At 35.6% G+C, this 24,928-nt stretch overlaps 1 protein-coding gene across 1 annotated transcript in view; it reads right to left on the reverse strand.

Moving 5' to 3' along the window:
- The window catches only part of RSPO3 (R-spondin 3), an 88,145-nt gene that overhangs the window by 23,404 nt on the left and 39,813 nt on the right, over window positions 1–24,928 (reverse strand). The window lies entirely within an intron of this gene.

A 24,928-nucleotide genomic window follows, 5' to 3' on the forward strand; every position in this document is an offset into this window, starting at 1 on the left:
AGGGGTGTGGGAGGGATGGGGTGGCTGTGTGATGGCATTGGGTAGGGTATGTGCTATGGTGAGCACTGTGAATTGTGTAAGACTGATGAATCACAGATCTGTGCCCCCGAAACAAACAATACATTATGTTAATAAAAAAAGTACACGAGCAATGCCAAAATGGCAACCACCAATTTGTTCTTATTTCCATTAGGACATCCTTGAATTTGAAAATCTCTAATTCTGTTTCCAGTGCTTTAGATGGCTTAATAGACCACTAGTAGGTTTTCCACATCTTAATTTAAAAAAATGTGTATGTAATTTAAAGGAAATATATCCATGTGTTTCTAACTTGCCATTAAGCTTATTTTGTGAGTTCAATTTCATGTCTAAGCAATAATTAAAGGCCTCTTTAAATTTTTAAGCCTTTGCAAAAGCAAGGTATCACAAACACTCACACCATTAGAAATGGGCTGTTCTTTGACAGCACAAACTAAAGGCTGTAAATAGATATTAATAATACTACTGGAGGAAATAAGTGCTCCCATCTTTTTACAAACAAATAGTTTACTGTGCTCTGTTTGCCTGCATGGGTGAGCATGCTGTACTTTTATAATGCAAGGGAGAAATTCTCATTCTTTAACAATCAGTTTCCAAAATTAAGTTACTATATTCTAGAAAAAATCTTGCACCATTTCCCAAGCCTCAGTCTCACGTGTTTTCAGCAGATGTCTACTGCAAGTGAGAGCAGCATGTGATTTTTCCATACAGTCGCGAGTTCTCAAAGAACAAACCAAAAGTCATGCCGCATCTACTTTATTCAGACATGCTCAGCGTGTTCTATCTTGGAACTCTATCCACTTAGATCTTGCTTCAGGCTTGGAAGCCTCCTGGGGTGGGAACTTTTGCTCCACGTCTGGCATACCCACTGATTCACACAACACTTGGGAGACCATACATACTTTGTAAATTGAGTCAAAAATCTGAACCTTTGAAATACATTTTTTAGTGAATTTCATTTCATGTTTTCAATGCTATTTTAGTGTATTTGAATGGGGTACTGATTTTCATAACCTTTTAAAAAGCCAAATGAGGATCTTTATTAGGATCCATATTTAAACATAACCCTCTGAAAATTGCACAAAGCTCTTAGAGCCTGAATGTTACTGACACTATTGACTGACAGTGTCTTTGTTTAGACAACATGATGCTGCTCACATAAGCATTTACTGCATTTGAATATGATGTTGACAGTTTGTGAAAACCATTTGGCTTTAAAACAGTGTGATTTGAAGCAAAAGGGGAATCATTGGCCAATTTCCTCATTAAGTTCAAGCTTGTTCTTTGAACAACAGAATGTTTGTAAAACAGAAAGACTTAGTAAATTTGGTGGTAGAAATATAACATTCTCAATTTTATCAGCAACAAAATGACAATAATAAGAAATAATGGCTAATGCCAACCACATGTGTGGTGGGTATAATTAGAAAAGGTCAGACAGAAATAAATGATCATCTTGAACATGTGGCAAGGAGTGCTGGAAAGGGACAGCATGGAACGAAGGTTGGATTAATAGACAAAAGATCCATGTCCTAATCCTGATTCACTTATTTACTAGCTAACACTCTTAAAGTAGTTATCAACAGTTTTCACCTCAGTAACTTGAAATCTCACTGGACTTGGCATCAGGTCTGCATTTGAGTCCTGTGTCTGCCACTAACTATGTGTGATTTTAAGTCAACTATTCACACTCAGACTCAACTTCCTCATTTAAAAAATGGAGTTGATAACAATGATGCAGAGATGCCTAGAGTATTTAAAGGACTACATGAGTTAATTACGTAAAACTGATAAGATCAGACAAATCATTACTAAATACAGCCCAATTGAAAAGAATCTATGTCAATGGATTTGGTTATTGGATTTGAGTAAGGACTACAATTTAAGCAAATTATTTTCCTGTCTTTTGCCTTATCATAACATGATTTTTGGTCCATCGTAATTCCCCTGGAAAGCCATTTTTTTAAAAAGATTTTATTTATTTGTTAAAGAGAGAGAGAGAGCGTGGGTGAGTGAGAGTACAAGCAGGGGGAGCTGCAGGCAGAGGGAGAAGCAGGCTCCCGGCTGAGCAAGGAGCCTGATGCGGGACTTCATCCCAGGGCACTGGGATCATGACCTGAGCTGAAGGCAGCTGCTTAACTGACTGAGCCACCCAGGCGTCCCTGGAAAGCCATTTTTACTTCTTCTTCAAACTAGAAGTCTCATCTCTATTTTAATCATCTTATCAGGTTCCCAGAATAATATAACTAGATAACTGAACTACTGTGTCCTAACTCTTTAGCATCCAGAGGTGAATAAATTCTCTTCCAGTTATTATATTATTTAATGAGGCTCCATGGAATAAAAGGATTTAAACTAACTCAGAATTTTGATATTGCTTTTTTAAAACTTCTGATTTAAGAGCTCTACATGTTAAACAATTTGGTTTTAGGTTGGGAGATTGATAGTTAAGAACATATTAATGATTCATAAGCCTCCTTTCCAGAGAAATGCTTGTGAAACAGGCATTTAAATGTAAAGGAATAGAGTTCCATGGCAACCCAATGCTTAATATGATGAATTAAAAATATTTTTATGTTTCCTACAGAACTTTGGGTATTTGTAGTTAGAGGATTCTGGATCACATGGTGGTAGTTTTATTCTTTTCATTATTCTAAAAAAAATATATATATATATACACATACATATGTGTATATATATTCAAGTCCTTTGGGTCTTAAACTAACTTATTTTTTAAAAGTTGAGTATTGCACACACTATTTTAGTTAAGCAATAAACATCTGTCATCTGCCATTTATTAATATTAATTATAAATGGTCAGTGGCTCATGGGATCCAAGTACAGCAGCTGAGATTTTTCTAAATTTGACCTCCTTAGAGTTTATATAAAAAGTATTCCTAAGCTCCTAAGCTCCTAGCCAAGTTTAGGCTGATTTGCAACCTAGTATTTTAGATTATGCATTTAGCAATCAAAAAAGGAGAGATAAATGACAGAAATCCTGAAAAAAGCATTGTGCCAGGGGATTGGGTGGGACCAATAATAAGGAAAGATGTCCAAAATGATCCAGTGCCATACATTTATTATAAGTTAAAGGTTATGTGTACAAGTGTATGTGTTAGGAATGTCTCTTTTTCCATAGTTTTGCTGTTTCAGATGGAAGCTATACTTCTAGATGGAATATGGAGGCTACACTTCTATAAATTAGTAAAAGTGAATACAAATTTGAGGAAGAACCAAGAAACACAAATATAAAGCCCATCATGTTAGTATTTCCTGAAAGAGCTAGTGTTCATAGCTACTTATTTCTTGTTACCCTATAACATCTTACTGCTACAGCATAATATATATTAAGATGTCTGACATAACCTCTGCATGACACACACTGGGGGGAACACTGTCATATTTTTCCCTTCCGATATTCAAGCAATTTTCCTAAGAAAAAATACTGTGCTTTACTCTAGTAAAGTGTCCATAGCAATGTCAAGTTCAGATTTTACCTGAATCGAATTGCAAAAAGAGAAAATAGATTTCATAAACCATCTTGTTTAATGACTTCCTATAGAGTACTCTAGCACATGGCTATCGGTTAGTTAGTCCTACTTCAATACAAGCACTTCTATATTTTTTGATTATTTTACATTGCAGTAAAATGCACATAACATAAAATTTACATTCTTAATCATGTTTAAGTGCATAGATCAGTGGCATTACGTACATTCACATTGTTGTGCAACCATCACCACCATCCATTTCCAGAAATCTTTTTGCCTTGAAAAACTGAAATTCTGAACCCATTAAATAACAATTCCCTATTCTCCACTACCCCAAATCCCTGGCTACCACCATTCTACTTCCTGTCTCAATGAATTTGACTACTCTAGGTACCTCGTATAAGTGGACTCATGCAGTATTTGTCTTTTTGTGACTCACTTATTTCACTTGGCATTGGGTTCTCAAGGTTCATCCATGTTGTAGAATGTGACAATTTCCTTCCTTTAAAAATTTTTTAATTGAGGTATAATTGACACATAACATTATATTGGTTTCAGGTGTACAACACAACTTGATATTTGTATACATTGTGAAATGATCATCACAACAAGCCTAGCTACCATCTGTCACCATACAAAGTTAACTTTTTGGATTTACTCTCTTGGCAACTTTCAAGTATGCTCTCAAATATTACTGAAGTAACCATGCTGTACATTACATCTTCATGACTTATTTATTTTATAACTGGAATTTTATACCTCTTAATCCCTCTCATCTCTTTTGCCCACTCCCCAAACCCCACCCCTCTGGCAACAGCCATTCTGTTCTCTGTTATCTATGACTTTTGTTGTTTGATTTGGTTAGTTGTTTTTTAGATTCCACATGTAAATGAAATCATATGGTATTTGTCTTTCTCTGTCTGAGTTATTTCACTTAGTATAATTCCCTCAAGTTCCATCCATCATCCATGTTGTTGCAAATTACAAGATTTCATTCTTTTCTTATGGCTGAGTAGTATTCCACTGTGTGTATGTGTGTGTGTGTGTGTGTGTGTGTGTGTGTGTGTGTGTTGTAAATAATGCTGCAATAAACATGGGGGTGCATATATCTGTTCATGTTAGTGTTTTCATTTTCTTCAGATAAATACCCAGAAGTGGAATTGCTGGATCATATGACAGTTCTATTTCTAATTTTTTTGAAGAAACTCCATACTGTTTTCCATAGTGGCTATCCCAATTTACATTCCCACCAACAGTGCATGAGGGTCCCCTTTTCTCCACATCCTTGCCAATACTTGTTATTTCCTGTTATTTTGATAGCCATTCTAATAGTGATGTTGAGCATCTTTTCATGTGCCTCTTGACCATCTGTATATCTTTTTTGGAAGAATGTCTATTCAGAGTCCCTGAATAGGGTTGTATGAGTTCTTTATATATTGAGTTGTATGAGATCCTTATACATTTTAGATATGAATCCCTTATCAGATATATGATTTGAAAATATTTTCTCCCATTCCCTAGTAGATTGCCTTTTAGGTTGATGGTTTCTGTTGCTGTGCAGAAGCTTTTTAGTTTGATGTAAGCCCACTTGTTTATTTCTGCTTTTGTTGTCTTTGATTTTGGAGTCAGATACAAAAATTTATTGCCAAGACTGATGTCAAGTAGCTTACCAACTAATTTTCTTCTAGGGGTGTCAGGTGTTAAATTCAAGTCTTTTATGCATTTTGAGTTAGCTTTTGTGTGTGGTATAAGATAGTTGTCTCATTTTGTTCTTTTGCATGTGACTGTCCGGTTTTCCCAACACCATTTAATTGACAAGACTGTCCTTTCCCCTCTCTATATTCTTGCGTCCTTTGTTATAAATTAATTGATCGCATATGTGTGGATTTATTTCTGGGTTCTCTATTCTGTTCCATTGATCTATGTGTCTGTTTTTATACCAATACAAGACTCTTTTGATTACTATAGTTTTGTAATATAGTTTGTAATCAGGGAGCATGATTTCTACATATTTGTTCTTTCTCAAGATTGCTTTGGCTAGACAGGATCTTTTGTGGTTCCATATAAATTTTAGAATAGTTTGTTTTATATCTGTGAAAAACATCATTGTTATTTTGATAGGGATTGCATCGAATCTATAGATTGCTTTTGGTAATATGGACATTTTAACAATATTAATTCTTCCAATCCATGAGCATGAAATATCTTTTCATTTCTCTGTCTTCTTCAATTTCTTTCATCAGTAACTTAGAGTTTTCAGTGTATAGGTCTTTCACCTCCTTGGTTAAATTTATTCCTAGGTATTTTATTCTTTTTGATGCAATTGTAAATGGATTATTTTTAAATTTCTCTTTCTGATAGCTCATTGTTCGTGTATAGAGATGCAAACAAATTTTGTATACTGATTTTGTACTCTGCTACTTTACTGAATTCATTTATTAGTTCTAACAGTTTTTTCTGGTATAGTCATCGAAATTTTCTGTATGTAAAATCATCTTATCCACAAATAGTGACAGTTTTATTTCTTTCTATCCAATTTAGATGCCTTTTATTTCTTTTTATTGCCCAACTGCTCTGGCAAGAACTTCTAATACTATGATAAATAAAAGTGGGGAGAGTGGGCATCCTTGTTTTATTCCCGACCTTAGAGGAAAAGCCTTCAGCTTTTCACTGTTGAGTTTGGTTTTAGCTGTGGGCTTGTCATATATGGCCTTAATTATGTTGAGGTATACCCTCTATACCCACTTTGTTGAGACGTTTTATCATAAATGGATGTTGAATTTTGTCAAATGCTTTTTGCATCTACTAAGATGATCATATGATTTTTATCCTTCATTTTGTTAATGCTGTATATCACATTAATTAATTTGCAGATATTGAACCACCCTTTCATTCCCTGGAGAATTTCCTTCCTTTTTAAGGCTGAATAATATTTTTTTCCTCTTTAAATTTTTTGTTGTTATGTTAATCACCATACATTACATCATTAGTTTTTGATGTAGTGTTCCATGATTCATTGTTTGTGCATAATACCCAGTGCTCCATGCAGAACGTGCCCTCTTTAATACCCATCACCAGGCTAACCCATCCCCCCACCCCCCTCCCCTCTAGAACCCTCAGTTTGTTTTTCAGAGTCCATCATCTCTCATGGTTGGTCTCCCCCTCCGATTTCCCCCGCTTCATTCTTCCCCTCCTGCTATCTTCTTCTTCTTCTTTTTTTCTTAACCTATATTGCATTATTTATTTCAGAGGTACAGATCTGTGATTCAATAGTATTGCACAATTCACAACGCTCACCATAGCACATACCCTCTCCTAGGCTGAATAATATTCTATTGTATGTGTATACACAGCATTTTGTTTATCCATTCATCTGTTGATGGACACTTGGGTTGCTTCTACCTTTTGGCTGTTGTGAATAATGCTGCTAAACATGGGGGTACCAATATATCTTTGAGATCCTATTTTCAATTATTTTGGGTATATACCTAGATGTGGAGTTGGTGGATCATATAGTAATTCTATTCTTGATTTCTGCAGAACCACTATGATGTTTTCCATAGTGGCTCTACCATTTTACATTTTTACCAACTGTGCACAAAGGTTCCAATTTCTCCATATCTTTACCGACAACAAGCACTTGTATTTTTCTCTATTTTATTTATTGGAATGTGCATAAGATTTCATTAAAGCAGAAAGTTCTGTTACTAAAACCCATTTTAAAACTACTTTTCTAATCCAATCTTCTCATTTTGCAAGCATCTATAAATTGCCCAGCAATCTATTACCAGGAGCAAAACAAGACTCAGTAAAATGCCCATCAAAAAGGCTACTCTTCTCCCTATAAGATACCTATTAGAAGCTTCTTCATTACTTTTTTTTTTTGATCCCTTTTGGTGACCCTTTCCAGACCACATTTCGAAGGTGAACTCTTAGCTTAACGTTCAAATCTACTTTCCAGAATATCTGACCCTAAGTCACCTCAGGCAATGAGAACAAACTCACTGAGAAAGACCTACTTCATTCAAGAGAGACTTTCTTTCCAACTTTTGTTGTTTAAAAATAGGGCTGAAAAGAAGTGATTCAAACAAGCAGAAAGCAGGAAAAGTTAGTGCAGTGATACATTATTAACTATCTATATAGTTCCACAAAGGGAGTTAATAACATCAACACTGTTGTTAATGGAAAGTAATAAAAGAATACTACAGGAAAATATTGTGTTGGTAAAGCAGCATGATATAGTGAAAAGTACAATGTACTGGGATTCTCATTCCTCTTCTGTCATTACCAGCCTTGTGATAAGGTAACTTGGGCGAAGCCACTTATTCTCTTTAGGTCTTGGTGTCATTTATTGCCAAAAAATGACTGACGAACTGTTTATCTCTATGGTGTTTTTGACTCTCATTCTGATGTTTTGTATGATACTACCATTATACAAGGGGAATAAGATTAGTCCTAATACACATGTCCTTTTAATGACATTGCCAGAGGCAAAAGTGAATTTATGAGGGACATAGGGTAAGATAGCTTATATAAATGGATCACCAAGGTATACCTTAATACATTACACTAGTGTTTCTAGCACTAGTGTGATGTCTTGCACACAATTGCTGCCCAACAAGTGTTTATTGAATAAATACCCACACATTTAAGATTACAGTATCTAACAAGTTTTTAAAAAATCAGCAACCCAGAAGGAAAAGTTGTAATTACTTAAAAGATAAGAAAACACACTATAAACAGCCAAATAAATAATAGAATAAGAAAAATATTTGCTATCCACTTGACAAAAGATTAATAGCTCTACAAAGAGTTCCTACAACTGATTCAGAAATTACTCAATAGAAGAGTGGGCAAAACATATAAATAGGTGCCCTATAGAAATCCAAATAACTAATAACCATGTGATTACCCTTACTAGTAGTAAGGGTAAACAGGAACAAATTTTACTATCTATTACACCATTATGGTACATTGGTATATATGCCATTATTGTATGTATACATAATGTAGCATGTATATCATTATGGATATTAAAAAATGCTTTTGTGAAAACTAAACGAAAATCCAAATAAACAGCAAGTCCAGAGTTGAACTGAGATGGTTCTGCCTTCCTGACTATTGCAGTACTTTTTTATTTCACCAAGCTGACACTGCCAATATTTAATTTTATGTTTTGAATTCTGTGAACATGAAAAGAAACGATTCTTGGAAAATTGAGGAAGTCTTCAGGGAGGAAAGGATGATAAGGCAGGAAGAGGGGCACTAAAGGCATCAAACATGGTAGGAAACTAAAGGGCTGAGGGAGACAAATTAAAATAAAAACTCCCTTTTCCTACCCAATTCAAAACAAAATTTGACAAATTGGACAAGTGTGAATCCACCAGAGGTTTGCCCATGAAATCCTTTAGTAAGCTGTGTTTTAGCTATTGAAACAAACAAAATTTGAAAAAAACAAATCCCTTTATGATTTTGGTGTTGGTTGGATATGACATGCATCATATCAGATGTTTATAGTATGTATTTATTATTCTGAGTGATATTTCACTATCATATATACATATTCTGTAAAATAATTAGCTATCCAATTAACATTCTACTAATTACATTATGGAAAACTAGGTTATTGTTTCTGTCAGTTAGGATAATAAGGTTGCAATTAATTAGATATTAACTATTGATCTTAAGTATGCATATATTTTATGTCTTATTTTTGGAATTATTCACAATTATTCATATTTCCCAAGTGTGGGTTTAGTATGTTGATATTTTCTTGCCTAAAATGTGGTATTATTCAAAATATCAGTGAAAAATAGTAGCTTTATGTTTCTAGACATTAAATTTCATATAATGCAAAAATAAAAGAATATCTTATTTAGAAGTTTACATGTCTTGCACTGAGATATAAAATGTAACTGGACTCTGTTCAGAAACTTTCCTGAATTTGATCCTTTTCAAAAATAAAAAAAGCAGGCTTTTCCAGCAGAAACAACAAATAAACAAAACAACCATTTACAAGGCATATTTCTCAATTATGGCAGTCTGGGCTCACAGAAGCTAGAGTTATGACCGGGTGGTGTATACACAGTATAAACACAAGAGTTCAGTAATTAGGTTTGAGTTAATTTTAAAGTTCCAGTGACCTGATGCATAATCAAGCCACAGGTCATTACCCACACTGGTACATTTCACACAGAACACTCAGCAGCTAGAAGTGGAAATGGACATGTCTTTACTTAAGCTTGCACAAATCAATCCCAGGAACGACTCATACGAGTTATGGCTTCTTTTTCTATTCATTTCAGAGCCACTTTACTCACATAAAACTGGAGAAATGGTTTCCAGAAAACCAGAGAAATCAGAAAAAAATTAGTTAAAATATTATTAGTATTATGCTGATCATGGCCTCTCTAATCTAAAATAGAGGGAGAAGAACTAAAATAGAGGGAGAAGAACTTACTCTTCCTCACTTAAATTTCCGCCCCCATGAATAATATTGGGCAGGGGTTACCCTCTAGAAGAGTATAAACTTTTCAACTTTTAAAATTTTGAATTTAATTTTTGGAGGGCAGTAATCTGTATCTGTTGTTTTGTCAGCCTAGCATCCTTATTTGTAGGTAGAACTATCCCTCAAAATGACCCACATGTCCCTTGGCTTCTGGGGTGGTCATGCAACTCAGGCAGACCAATCGTAGAACTTCAGTTCCCTTGCCAGTGAATGGTTCAAAGGGATGGACATGTGACCCTAGCAGGGTCAACTTGAGTCCCTTAATAAGAATGCATGAATGAATACCAAAAGGGAGAGCACACTATCCTTTTGGATTGAGAGCAATGTGGATATAGAATTAGGAATGCCCAGAGCCAGCTTTCCCCTTGAGTAGAGAGAAGTGCTGCAGCAGAGAAGAGCAAGGCCAATAAACAGAGAGAAACAGAAGCAAGATGAGTTGAAATGATGAGAAAGACCCAGATGATGTTGTTTGAGCCCTTAGAGCCAAATGTGCCTAAAGCCAATAGTTTTCTTTTTGCTTAAAGTAATTTGAAATCTGTCATTTTTAACTAAAATGTCCTGATTAATACAGATGGGGTAACAGTAAGCTTGGTGAAAAAGGATTTATCAATGGGGGATATATACTGATATATTGTTTTTCTGTTAGAGAAATAATCACCTATATTAGCAAACAATGTTTTTGAAGAAACTGAAAGAAAGAAAAAGCAGAGAAAACTATTTTCAATGTAGGACATGAGAAATGGGGTACTTTACACAAAAAGTAAAAGGAAGTGAATTGAAGATTAAATGGAAAGAGAAATTTACATGGAAGGGAGCAGAAACATAGTGGATTAAGATGTTTTGATGACTTCGTGATATACATCCATTTTGTACATGTTAATAATAATAGACCACTGGTGCCAGACACTGTGCTAGAAACTTTAGGCTTGGATTTGTCCATCATTACAATTTATACCTCATCCTATGAGGAAGGACACTATATCCTACTTAATGGGTATCCAACAAGAAGATCTAACAATTGTAAATATCTATGCCCCTAACATGGGAGCAGCCAATTATATAAGCCAATTAATAACAAAATCAAAGAAACACATTGACAACAATACAATAATAGTAGGGGACTTTAACACCCCCTCACTGGAATGGACAGATCATCTAAGCAAAAGATCAACAAGGAAATAAAGGCTTTAATGACACACTGGACCAAATGGACCTCTCAGAACATTCCATTCCAAAGCAACAGAATTCACATTCTTCTCTAGTGCCCATGGAACATTCTCCAGAATAGATCACATCCTAGCTCACAAATCAGGTCTCAACTGGTACCAAAAGATTGGGATCATTCCCTGCATATTTTCAGACCACAATGCTTTGAAACTAGAACTCAGTCACAGAGGAAAGTCGGAAAGAACTCAAATACATGGAGGCTAAAGAGCATCCTACTAAAGAATGAATGGATCAACCAGGAAATTAAAGAAGAATTAAAAAAAATTCATGGAAACAAATGAAAATGAAAACACAACTGTTCAAAATCTTTGGGATGCAGCAAAGGAGGTCCTAAGAGGAAAGTATATAGCAATACAAGCCTTTCTCAAGAAACAAGAAAGGTCTCAAATACACAACCTAACCCTACACCTAAAGGAGCTGGAGAAAGAATAGCAAATAAAGCCTAAACCCAGCAGGAGAAGAGAAATAATAAAGATCAGAGCAGAAATCAATGAAATAAAAACCAAAAGAACAGTAGAACAGATCAATGAAATTAGGAGCTGGTTCTTTGAAAGAATTAATATAATAAGATTGATAAACCCCTGGCCAGATTTATCAAAAAGAAAAGAGAAGCAACCCAAATAAATAAAATCATGAATGAAAGAGGAGAGATCACAACAAACACCAAAGGAATACAAACAATTATAAGAACATATTATAAGCAACTATATGCCAGCAAATTAAATAATCTGGAAGAAATGGATGCATTCCTAGAGATGTATAAACTACCAAAACTGAACCAGGAAGAAATAGAAAACCTGAACAGACCCATAACCAGTAAGGAAATTGAAGCAGTAATCAAAAATCTCCCAACAAACAAGAGCCAAGAGCCCAGGGCCAGATGGCTTCCCAGGGGAATTCTACCAAACATTTAAAGAAGAATTAATACTTACTCTTCTGATACTGTTCCAAAAAATAGAAATGGAAGGAAAACTTCCAAACTCATTTTATGAGGCCACCATTACCTTGATCCCAAAACCAGACAAAGACCCCATCAGAAAGGAGAATTACAGACCATTATCCCTGATGAACATGGATGCAAAAATTCTCACCAAAATACTAGCCAATAGGTCCCAACAGTACATTAAAAGGATTATTCACCACGACCAAGTGGGATTTATTCCTGGGCTGCAAGGTTGGTTCAGCATCCACAAATCAATCAATGTGATACAATAAATTAATAAAAGAAAGAACAAGAACCATATGATCCTCTCAATAGATGCAGAAAAAGCATTTGACAAAGTACAGCATCCTTTCTTGATTAAAACTCTTCAGAGTATAGGGATAGAGGGTACATACCTCAATATCATAAAAGCCATCTATGAAAAACCCACAGCGAATATCATTCTCAATGGGGAAAAGCTGAGAGCTTTTCCCCTAAGGTCAGGAACGCGGCAGGGATGTCCACTATCACCACTGCTATTCAACATAGTATTAGAAGTCCTAGCCCCAGCAATCAGACAACAAAAAGAAATAAAAGGCATCCGAATCAGCAAAGAAGTCAAACTCTCACTCTTTGCAGATGGTATGATACTTTAAGTGGAAAACCCAAAAGACTCCACCCCAAAACTGCTAGAACTCATATAGGAATTCAGTAAAGTGGCAGGATATAAAATCAATGCACAGAAATCAGTGGCATTCCTATACACCAACAACAAGACAGAAGAAAGAGAAATTAAGGAGTCAATCCTATTTACAATTGCACCCAAAACCATAAGATACCCAGGAATAAATCTAAGCAAAGAGGCAAAGAATCTGTACTCAGAAAACTATAGAATACTCATGAAAGAAATTGAGGAAGACACAAAGAAATGGAAAAATGTTCCAAGCTCATGGATTGGAAGAACAAATATTATGAAAATGTCTATGCTACCTAGAGCAATCTACACATTTAGTGCAATCCTTATCAAAATACCATCCACTTTTTTCAAAGAAATGGAACAAGTAATTCTAAAATTTGTATGGAAGAAGAAAAGACCCCAAATAGCCAGAGGAATGTTGAAAAAGAAAAGCAAAGCTGGTGGCACCACAATTCCTGACTTCCAGCTCTAGCTGTCATCATCAAGACAGTATGGTACTGGCACCAAAACAGACACATAGATCAATGGAACAGAATAGAAAGCCCAGAAATGGACCCTTGACTTTATGGTCAATTAATCTTCGACAAAGGAGGAAAGAATGTCCAATGGAAAAAAGACAGTCTCTTCAACAAATGGTGTTGGGAAAATTGGACAGCCATATGCAGAAGAATGAGACATTTCTTAACATCACACACAAAAATAGACTCAAAGACCTAAATGTGAGACAGGAATCCACCAAAATCCTAGAGGAGAACAGAGGCAGCAGCCTCTTCAACCTCAGTTGCAGCAACTTCTTCTTAGACACATCACCAAAGGCAAAGGAAGCAAGGGCAAAATTGAACTACTGGGACTTCATCAAGATAAAAAGCTTTTGCACAGCAGAGGAAAACAGTCAACAAAACCAAAAGACAACGGACAGAATGGGAGAAGATATTTGCAAATGACATATCAGATAAGGGCTAGTATCTGAAATCTATAAAGAATTTATCAAACTCAACAGTCAAAGAACAAATAATCCAATCAAGAAATGGGCAGAAGACATGAACAGACATTTCGGCAAAGAAGACATCCAAATGGCCAAAAGACACATGGAAAAGTGTTCAACATCCCTCGGCATCAGGGAAATACAAACGAAAACCTCAATGAGATACCACCTCACACCAGTCAGAATGGCAAAAATTAGTAAGTAAGGAAATGACAGATGTTGGCGAGGCTGCAGAGAAAGGGGAACCCTCCTACACTGTTACTGGGAATGCAAGCTGGTCTCTATGACCCAGCAACTGCACTACTGGGTATTTACCCCAAAGATATAAATGTAGTGGTCCGAAGGGGTATGTGCACCCCCATGTTTATAGCAGCAATGTCCACAATAACCAAATTATGGAAAGAGCCTAGATGTCCATCAACAGATGAATGGATAAAGAAGATGTTTTATATATATACAATGGAATATTATGCAGCCTTCAAAAAAATGAAATCTTGCCATTTGCAACGACGTGGATGGAACTAGAGGGTATTATGCTAAGCGAAATAAGTCAATCAGAGAAAGATAAGTATCATATGATCTCACTGATACAAGGAATTTAAGAAACAAGACAGAGGAGCATAGGAGAAGGAAGGAAAAAATGAAACAAGATGAAACCAGAGAGGGAGACAAACCATAAGAGACTCAATCTCAGGAAACAAAGTGAGGGTTGCTGGAGTGGTGGCAGGTGGGAGGGATGGGGTGGCTGGGTGATAGACATTGGGGAGGGTATGTGCTACGGTGAGCGCTGTGAATTGTGTAAGACTGTTGAATCACAGACCTGTACCCCTGTAACAAATAATACATTATATATTAAAAAAAAAAAGAAGATAGTAGGAAGGGAAAAATGAAAGGGGGGAATCGGAGGGGAGGACGAACCATGGGAAACTATGGACTCTGAGGAACAAACTGAGGGTTTTAGAGGGGAGGGGGCTGGGGGATGGGTCAGCCTGGTGATGGGTATTAGGGAGGGCACGTATTGCATGGAGCACTGGGTGTTATATGCAAACAATGAATCGTGGATCACTACATCAAAAACTAATGATGTAATGTATGGTGATTAACATAATAAAAAAATTTTTAAAAATGAATAAAACATAAAGCTTTTTGAAAGAAAAAAATATAAAAAAATAAAAATTATACCTCACCCTATTTGGGGTCTGGTTTGACAGTAATGTATAAAGATTAACCCATTTGAATGGTGAATTTCCATTCACGATGCTAAACATGATATTGTTCTAATGTAAACAAGTTTGAGAATGTTTCTGTTTCAGTGATGTCACAGAATTTAATTGTAATCTGGTTATATTTGCCTGATCACACCTCTTGGGAGGCCTAAGTCCTTTCTGCAAGGCTACAACAATCTACAAAGTCAGTCTGTAATGCTTCCATGAAGAAGTTGCTGGAGTAGATAAAGAGAGGACAAGATAATGATCTAGGGAAAGAATAATTCTTTTGTGCCTTCCAATGTCCGGTGTCTTCTCTGCCAAAGAGGTTTCAGCAACACCAGCAGTTTCAAGGAGTGGCTGTGTTAGCGAGGTGGGAGGGAGGACAGAAGCATGAAAGGAGGAAGTGTCTTTTTGCTGGAGAAATGTTTACTTTGTAATTAGCAAAGGACAAGAAACCTCTTTTGGAAACTATACTTGGGGGTCCAGAATTTAAATTTATGCTGATGCTCTCCGAGTCTCTCTCTAGGGAACCCTCCTAACTGGCAGGGATTTCAGTTGGCTAGAACAGGCTGCAAATGAAGCCAAGGTCTTAGGGTCATTTCTCCAAGGGGCCCGTTAACTCAGCTCTGTTCCATAGCCACAAGCTGTATCTTTAACCCTACTTAGCCATCTTACAAACACATATTAGCACATCAGTATGGTGGTCACGGAAGAAAGACATATATTCTCCTTGAAACCAAAACAAAAGTAGGCAGAGATATTTAATTTTTGCCAGCATAAATGAATGTCTTTGTGACTGTCTTAGTGAACTCCAGTTAAGACGGCAGCTACTGATGGAGCAAATCGCAAAGATGAAAACAACCCAGTTAAATGCTAAAAGTGAGCTGATAATTGGCGGTTACTACCTTGTGGAATGACATATCATGATGCCAATAGCTAGAATAAGAGATCCATGATGGGAGGGGCTTTTGCCTTTCTTGTTCATTGCTATATCCTCAGCCTAGCCCGTAGCTGGTACTTTAGTAAATATTTGTTGAGTGTATGAAGGCACCTTGGCCTGGACTTTTATTTATTCTTCCTATTCTTCCCATTCCAAATTGGAAAGTACAATAGAAATATTGTAGATACAGAAACAGAAATACAACATCTCCTGTATTAACAACTGAGTGTGTTTTTACAAGGGAAGAGATAGTACCTTAGATAGTAAAAAAAAAAAAAAAAAAAAAAAAAAAAATTGAAAGAATGAACAATCACATTCACCTAATTGCAAAGACCTTATGGTAAACAGCAAAAATGGTTGTGGCTCTCCAATCATCCCCGTGTACGCACACCACCTTACAAAGTAATTGCAGCTGCTCTCACCAAAAGGTGAACTCTATTTCTTCAACTCTTGAATCAGGGCTGGCCTTATGACTTGCATAGGCTAAAAGAATTTGGTGAAAGTGAAATTGTGCCTGTTTCTGAGCCTAGCCTCAAAAGGAATTCCTTCTACTCTCCCTCTTGGATCCCTGTAGGTCCCCTCGCCACGTCAGTGATGATAGAGACCTAGCACAGTTTCCTCAGTCCTCTAACCAGCCATGAAGGTGCCCAATGGGAACTGCACAGTGAATCTCAGTCTGAACTGCCCACTCACATTTGTTGTTAAATAGACAGTTGTTGTTTTAAGCTTCTATGTTTTGGGGTTAATTTGTTATATAGCAAAAGCTAACTGAAACAACTTTACCCTCGTGCACAGGATATAAACAATGGCAAGATCATTGCTTGCTTAGGGATTGAAGAATGCTTTGTATAGTACAGCTATTATTCAATTCAATAAACTGACCAGTCTGTGCTATGTTACACATACCAATGGGTTAAAAAGCATTTGTTATTTATAAACATCACAAAAAAGAAGTCTCAGAAAATACAGGCATTTACAAGGATAATTTATTATAAAGACTTCTTTAGAAGAGGGATGCTGAGGTACACACCAATACAGCAGAGAAGCCTAAAAATGATTCTATCACCATAGCAAGGAAGGGACTGTACAGACAATGCTAACACTTAAGTATTTCTCCCATAAATACATCCACATGAATTTGACCACCATGGATAATGTCTCAAATATCTTAGATAGCCTACAAAAATGGAATGATACAAACTTGGCATTCATTATAAAGAGTTCATAACTTCTGGTTGAATGATAAAAATGGTGTAGTGCCTAGGATTGCAAGGCATGAAATAAAGGCTTCTCATTTTCTGCAGAAACTTTCCTTTAACAGTGAGAAGTTTAAGAACATACAATGGGATTATAAAATGTGTTAGAGGCATGAAACCTAGTAACTGTCATTTCATTTTTTTTTCAACCTCTATCTAGGTGCTGGCTGTCATCCTTCCGCTTCATTATTACAGAACGAAGTAATCTGTGCATATATAGGATCATGACATGGTCTTCAAACCACAAACATGGGCCGCAAAGAATCCTCACAAAGATCCTGCCATTGTAATGTCAATGTCAGAAAAAACAGTGAAAAAGTTTGGGGCCTGTACAGCAGCTGCAACTTTCTTTTATCTGGATGGATAACAAATTCTGACACTTATCCATTGAGTTTGCAAACTGAGTTGATGCTTCAAGGATTCAATGGGAGTTGGTGGGAAAGAAAAAGGAATAAAAGTTAAGTAATATAGCTAAGAAGAAAACATAATCAAATGAATTAAGGGAAGAAGCCATGAGTGACCATGACTGAAAAGGATCTGAAGATGAACTATGAATTTATGGGGGTCATGAGGGATTAATAGTAGTGCCTACACTCTTCAAAAACAGTAGTACACCTGTACTATTTTTAAAAGCCTAACCTTAAAATAAGCTGAGGTATATACAAACTGTAATCTTTCAATCAGTAACAACCACACTCTGGAGCTGGTTCTAGTACTTAACAAAATTCAGAAAGATAAAATTTTGAAATATTAGGTTGAACCATATGAAACTAATATTTGGCTAATATTTGGCCCCATTTATGACCTAGAAAAGTGGCAATTTCATATGGTTCGACCTAATAGATAGGAGAGGGTTTGAAACAAGAGATGGCTATGTCCACATAATTAGTTTTGGTGAAAAGAAAGGTAAGTAGTGATTAAACAACTGCCAAGCTTCTCCATTGAGGACATTAAATGTTATACGCAAACAATGAATCATGGAACACTACATTAAAAACTAATGATGTAATGTATGGTGATTAACATAACATAATAAAATAAAATTAAAAAAGAGAAATGTGCCTTAGCTTTTAAGAGGAGGTATATACATTTATACTAACAAACATCTCTCTGAGAGCGAAGGGTGTTATTTACTGCAATAGACTTTCTTGGAAGTTTTAAATATACCTGAATATTTTTGTGCTGCAATATTTTAAATTAAACAATTAATTTTTAATAAAGCTGATTATTCCCTTTATTTTGGGGAGGAAGATTTCCCTCTTTGTTCCACCATCTTGTCCTTCTTACCAAGGATTCACACCTTTTGAGGGTTTCCATTGGTGGCAACTGGCCTGCCCCAGAATTTGAACAGACAACCCATTTCAGTAGGGGCTGGCTTGGCCCCAACAAGGGATAACAGATACTGTTGAGTTTATGTCAGGGTTTCTCATGCTTGCACTATTAGCAGATAGTTTTTGTTGTATGCACCTGTCCTGTGCAGTGTAGTATAGTTAGCAGAATACACCCTCGTCTACCTAGATGTCTGTAGTATTTCCCTCCCCCAAGTTGTGATAATCAGAAATGTCCCCTGGGCAGCAAAATCACATCTGGTTGAGAACAACCATCTCTAATGCCATTATTATTTCTGCTCTGTATTTTCTCAAATTTTCTCTGACCTATCTCAAAGGGCTAGTCTATTAATTGGGTGTAGGGAAAGATCAGAAAGCTCCCACTCTCCAGTGCTTACACAGGATGAGTGTCTATAGGCCAGCTGGTCTTCCTCCATGAGGTGAAGGTGGGGAGAGGACATCTAAATACTCTAGCCAACTGGCATACTACAAATTTGAGCTAATGAATCCATCTATTTGGATTTTGATGAACTGTAATTTTAAATATAGTGCTCATGATAAACATGATGCATATCTATAATACTGGTATTTGAAGAAATGATTAATAGTGATTATAAATTAACATATAACACTTTTCCTTTATGTGAAATCAAGATGACTTTTACAACTTTGCTTTTAATTTGGGGAGGGCACATAAGGCGACCTATAATATATTCCAATAATGCAATAATTCCCATACTTATCTCTTCCCTGGAAATATCTCTGGACGTTTTATTTACAAGCATACCTCATTTTATTGCACTTTGCCTTATTGTGATTCACCGATACTGTGTTTTTTCTTTCTTTCTTTCTTTCTTTTTTACTTTTTTACAAATTGAAGGTTTGTGGCAGCCCTGCATCCAACAAGTCTACTGACACCATTTTCCCAACAACATTTGCTCACTTTGTGCCTATCATATTTATCCTTTCAATATTTCAAATGTTGTCATTATTATTGTGTTTGTTATGGAGATTTGTGATCAGGGATCTTTGAGGTTACTATTGTAATTGTTTTGGAGCACCACAAACCACACCCACACAAGATGGTGAACTTAATCGATAAATGTGTGTGTTCTCACTGCTCCACTGGATGGTTGTTCCCCCATCCCTCTCTCTTCTTGGGCCTCTGTATACCCTGAGATACAACAGTATTAAAATTAAGCCAATCAATAGCCCTACAATGGCCTCTAAGCGTTCAGGTGAAAGGAAGAGTCGCACGTGTCTCACTTTAAATAAAAAACCAGATATGATTAAGCTTAGTGAGGAAAGCATTTTGAAAGCTGAGATACACTGAAAGCTAGGCTTCTTGTGCCAGTTAGCCAAATTGTGAATGAAAAGGAAAAATTCTTGATGGACATTAAAAGTACTACTTCACTGAACAAATGCATAATAAGAAAGCAAAACAGCCTTATTGCCGATATAGAGAAAGTTTTATTGGTCTGAATAGAAAAACCAAACCAGCCCCAACATTCCCTAAAGCCAAAGCCTAATCTAGAGCGAGACCCTACCTTTATTCAGTTCTATGAAGGCTGCGAGAGGTGAGGAAGCTGCAGAAGAAAAGTTTGAAGCTCGCAGAGGTTAGTTCATGAGGTTTACGGAAAGAAGCCGTCTCTTAACAGAACAGTGCAAGGTGAAGAAGCAGGTGCTGATGTAGAAGCTGCAGCAAGTTCTCCAGAAGATCCAGCTAAGATCAGTAAGGAAGGTAACTACACTAAACCACAGATTTTCAATGCAGACCAAACAGACTTATATTGGAGGATGGCGGCATAGAGCTTTCATAGCTAGCGATGAGAAGTGAAACCTGAAAATGTGACTGCATTGTTGCAATCTCATGATCAAACTTGAATGGATGAGTTGCTTCTTATGGATGATCAAAGAAAGTGGTGTTCTGAGAGGGACTCTACTTCTGATGAAGATGTTTGAAGATTACTGACATGACAGCAAAGGATTTAGATTATTATATAAACTTAGTTGATAAAACAGCAGCAGGGTTTGAGAGGATTGGCTCCAATTTTGAAGGAACTCTAATGTGGGTAAAATGTTATCAAACAGCATTGCAAACTACAGAGAAATCATTTGTGAAAGGAAGAGTCAATCGATGTGGCAAACTTCATTTTTGTCTTATTTTAAGAAATTGCCACAACTGCCCCACCCTTCAGCAACCACCACCCTGCTCAGTAAGCAGCCCATCAACATCAAGGCAAGACCCTCCACCAGCAAAAAGATAAGAAGTGGCTCATGATTCATTAGCATTTTTTTAACAATGAAGTATTTTAAAATTAAGGTATGTACATTATTTTTTCAGACATAATGCTATTGCACACTTAATAGTCTACAGCATAGTGTAAACATAACTTGTATATGCCCTGGGAAACCAAAAAATTAATTTGACTCATTTTATTGCAATATTTGCTTTATTATGGAGGTCTGGAACCAAACCCACAGTATCTCTGAGATATGCCTGTCTTTATATTCTAATGGTTCCTTTTTTCTTTCTGCTCGGAGGGATGCTATTTCTTCTTTAATCAAGAAAGTAGACCCTGCCCCATTTCTTCCATGACTCTGCTCTTCTTTCTCTTTTCTATCCCAAGATCATGCACTACATGTAATTAATTAGTGTCTTCTTAATGCAATTAGCTAAAGAACAAAATTCCTTTCATTCTTTGTGAAATTCCTCAAAACCCAATATCTATAGGAAATTCTCTTCAGTTAAAGAAATGTACAAATGAATGAGAAATATGTTTAGTGGTCCTCCTTCCTCTGACACCTCCATACCTCTACACACATAGTATCACCCTTTTGCATGAAATACAGGCATATATATATTTCCTTGTCCCGTTTCACATCCTTTTATCTAAGATGGTGATGCCCAGTATATCAAAAGATCAATAAATATTAACTGACAATTGTTGAACATGCATTTTTTTCTCCTTGTTTACTTCCATTTAAACATTGTTTTAATGCACATGTGAGACTACTCTATATGTTAGCCTTTACACTCTCTTAAAATATATGTTATATATTGGACATTTCAGATACATAGTTCCACTGAGATAGACTCAAGTTAGAAAATATTGCAATGGTACTAATTTCTTATTAAAGCTGGTAATTGAAGGAGAAGTTAAGACTGATTAAAAGGTAAGGGAAAAAATTCTAGAAGATGCAAACAAATAGTACATCAGATAAAAATTTAGGGAACTACAAAAATTATATTTATATCCTCATATTCATTTACTGTATTCTAAACATGAGAAGGATGTTAGTAAAAAAAAAGTGTGTGTATAAGATTTTGCAACCAATTTTTCAACATATATATTAAAATACATCTCACAACTTGAAGAATTCATTCTGTTACTAAAAGCTACTTCCTTCAATTCAGCTTCTTCTTTGTGTACATTTTGGAAAGTCATTTCTGGATCTTATCATCCTTCCCTAGAGACCCTGCTTTTGGCAATTACAACACAGCAGAAAAAATCCTGAACACATGCTCCATACCTTTTCCAAATATGAGTTATCTACCTCTGTCTATTGTGAGCCTCTTAGGGATGATATACTAAAGTTTAAATTCAAGATTTTCAGGCTAAATTTTATTTTAAAAACTTAATCCTTTAGCTTACTCATCTAGAAATGCTGAAACAATGAACCTAAAAGGTCTTATTTTATTATAAGCATTTAGGAGCAACTTGGGTAACAACTATTCTAGTGGTAGAAGAAATCAAGCCTTTATCACTTTATTGTATTATCTTCATATATCTTGATAAATATTTATAATATATATCTCAGAATCTAAATGAGAAGACTCCAAGTAACATTATTATTTTGATATGATGTTTGATATGGTGGCCTGTCCAGAGTTCATTATTACTTTTCTATTTGGTTTCTTTGTGTTCAAATAGAAAGTTTCGTAAGTTATCATCAAGAGAAATTAAGAAAAATATCAAGTTAGAGAAGAAAGAAATGAACGGAGAAGTGGTTTCCCTCCTATGTTAAATTTCTGGACCACTTGAGAAAAATTTTTGATACATATACAAAGATGAATAAAGATTAAACAAAAGTGGAACTAAATCTGGGATTATAAATGTGATCCACCTAAATTTTTCTAGTTGGATGAAGTTCTCTTACTAAATGTAAAATGTCACTATATCCTATTCAGAGAGAAAAAAGAAAAAGACCAGAAGAAACTTTTAAGTCAAGCTTATGTCACAGGTTATTGTTTTAAACTTCTTGTGGCATTATTTATCTTATATGTAGCTGGTTTTAAAAACTGACATTTTCAATGTTACTATTTAAGTAAAGTCCTAGCAAAATATATTAGAAGACCACATTCTCAAATGAAAAACTAGTATCATAATTTAATTTTTCTATTGGATAAGGTTTTCTTCACTTACATTTTGAAAGTCAAGTATACTGAATACTAATTAGTAATGTAGAATCTTTGTGAAAGAATAATATGAACAAGGACCATCTGTAAGTCATTAAATTTCAAGAAAATGTAGCAAACATAAGTAAATGTATAGCTATGGGAGTTTACCAACAAGTCGAGTGATGAAATATTTGATTTCCAAATCCAACTTTTAAAATTTAAGATGTTTTAAATTAATTGGTAACAAATGCCAGAAAGACTATTTTCACTAGCCAACTTTCATTCCTTAAACCTAATTTTAATCAAAACCTCTTACAAATTTACAAAAGCTTGAAGTTCCCTTTAAAATCATCCATGTCTTCAAAATTTTTATCACATTAACTACTTGATTACTAATAGCAGCAGTAGGCTGGATACATTCTGATAATGGCCAATTCTTTTGGTATAGGGAAAGATATTTTGCAAAGTTCCAGTGATCCAAGTTCTTTCTTAAAGGATCAATGTTCAAGTTTGCACAACACTCTCCTCTCTGTTCCCACTGAATTTTGTTCATGTATCATTAATCTTCCTTTTGTATATGATATTGTGATTGTCTATTTAAACATCTCAACCCTCCACTGGACCCTGATTATACCTTCAGGATAGGGATAGTACCCTATTCAGTTGTGAATCCCCAAGACTTAGCACTGTGTGTGGCCACAAGGTAAAAATTCAATAAAACCATGTTGAATGAATGAATGAATGAATGAATGAATGAAATAAAGCAAAGGAAGTTCAACTACAGAGGCAGCCAAACTCCTTTCAAGCTGCAATTCATTGAGAGGATCATTTATTGGCTCAAGAGAACTACCAATAGGTACATAAAGCTACATAACTATCTTTTTAGGCAGTGGAATGGAGGACATTAATGAGAAAGATGGAAGTTTATATTTTAAAGGACCACAACTGCAGAACTTCTAAATTGAAGCTTAATTACCCTAAAACATTATATTAAATGGCATATTTCTTCTTGGCAATCAAAAGACTTCAGAACAAGCTCTAACACAGAGTTATTATTGTTTTTTTTAAGATTTTATTTATTTGAGAGACAGAAAGAGCACAAGCAGGGGTAGCAGCAGAGGGAGAGGGAGAAGCAGGCTTCCCACGGAGCAGGGAGCCCGATGCGGGGCTTGATCCCAGGACCCCAGTATCATGACCTGAGCTGAATGCAGATGCTTAACTGACTGAGCCACCCAGGCGCCCCTCTAACACAGAGATATTTACTATTGATCTAATAGGTTCTATAATCTGGTTTATAAAGTTAGTGTAACATAAAAATAATCTGGGGATCAAATATCATTAATGCTTGTATTATATATGTAAAAATCTAGCCTCTGTGCTCAGCAGGGAGTCTGCTTCAGATTCTCTCCCCCTTTCCCTCCCACTAACTCTCTCTCTCTCAAATAAATAAGCACATCTATAAAAAAAATACTTTAGAAACATATATCCATTTAAATATTTAAAAAATGCTATGTAACCCTTAAAATATCTTTAGCTACAAAAGCTTACAAACTAATTGTACTACTTAGATTTGTAGGCAGTGGAAAAAAGAAGTAAGTTTATGGCTGGTGTCTCTTCACTATGGTCTTGTACCAAATGGTATGATACCTTGTGTTTATGAAGCTTCTCAAAAGTTTTTTAGGTACTAAGAAGGATGATAAGAAAGATAATGAACCAAAAGACAAATCTAGGCCTAAAAATCTATAATGCATCCCTTTTCATCATGATCTAATTAACACACATCTATAGTAGTTTATAGTTTTGATATCAGACTCTATTTTTAAAAATTGCACATCTATAATCTGTAATTTACAGCCGACATATGCTTTGGTTCGTATACATTTTGGGGTTTTAGACACGAGCAATAGTATTAAATGTTTCCTAAG

The sequence above is a fragment of the Eumetopias jubatus genome, unplaced genomic scaffold, assembly GCF_037043125.1.
Source record: "Eumetopias jubatus isolate StellerSeaLion01/CBP00866 unplaced genomic scaffold, mEumJub1_p1.0 scaffold_6, whole genome shotgun sequence".
NCBI lineage: Eukaryota > Metazoa > Chordata > Mammalia > Carnivora > Otariidae > Eumetopias > Eumetopias jubatus.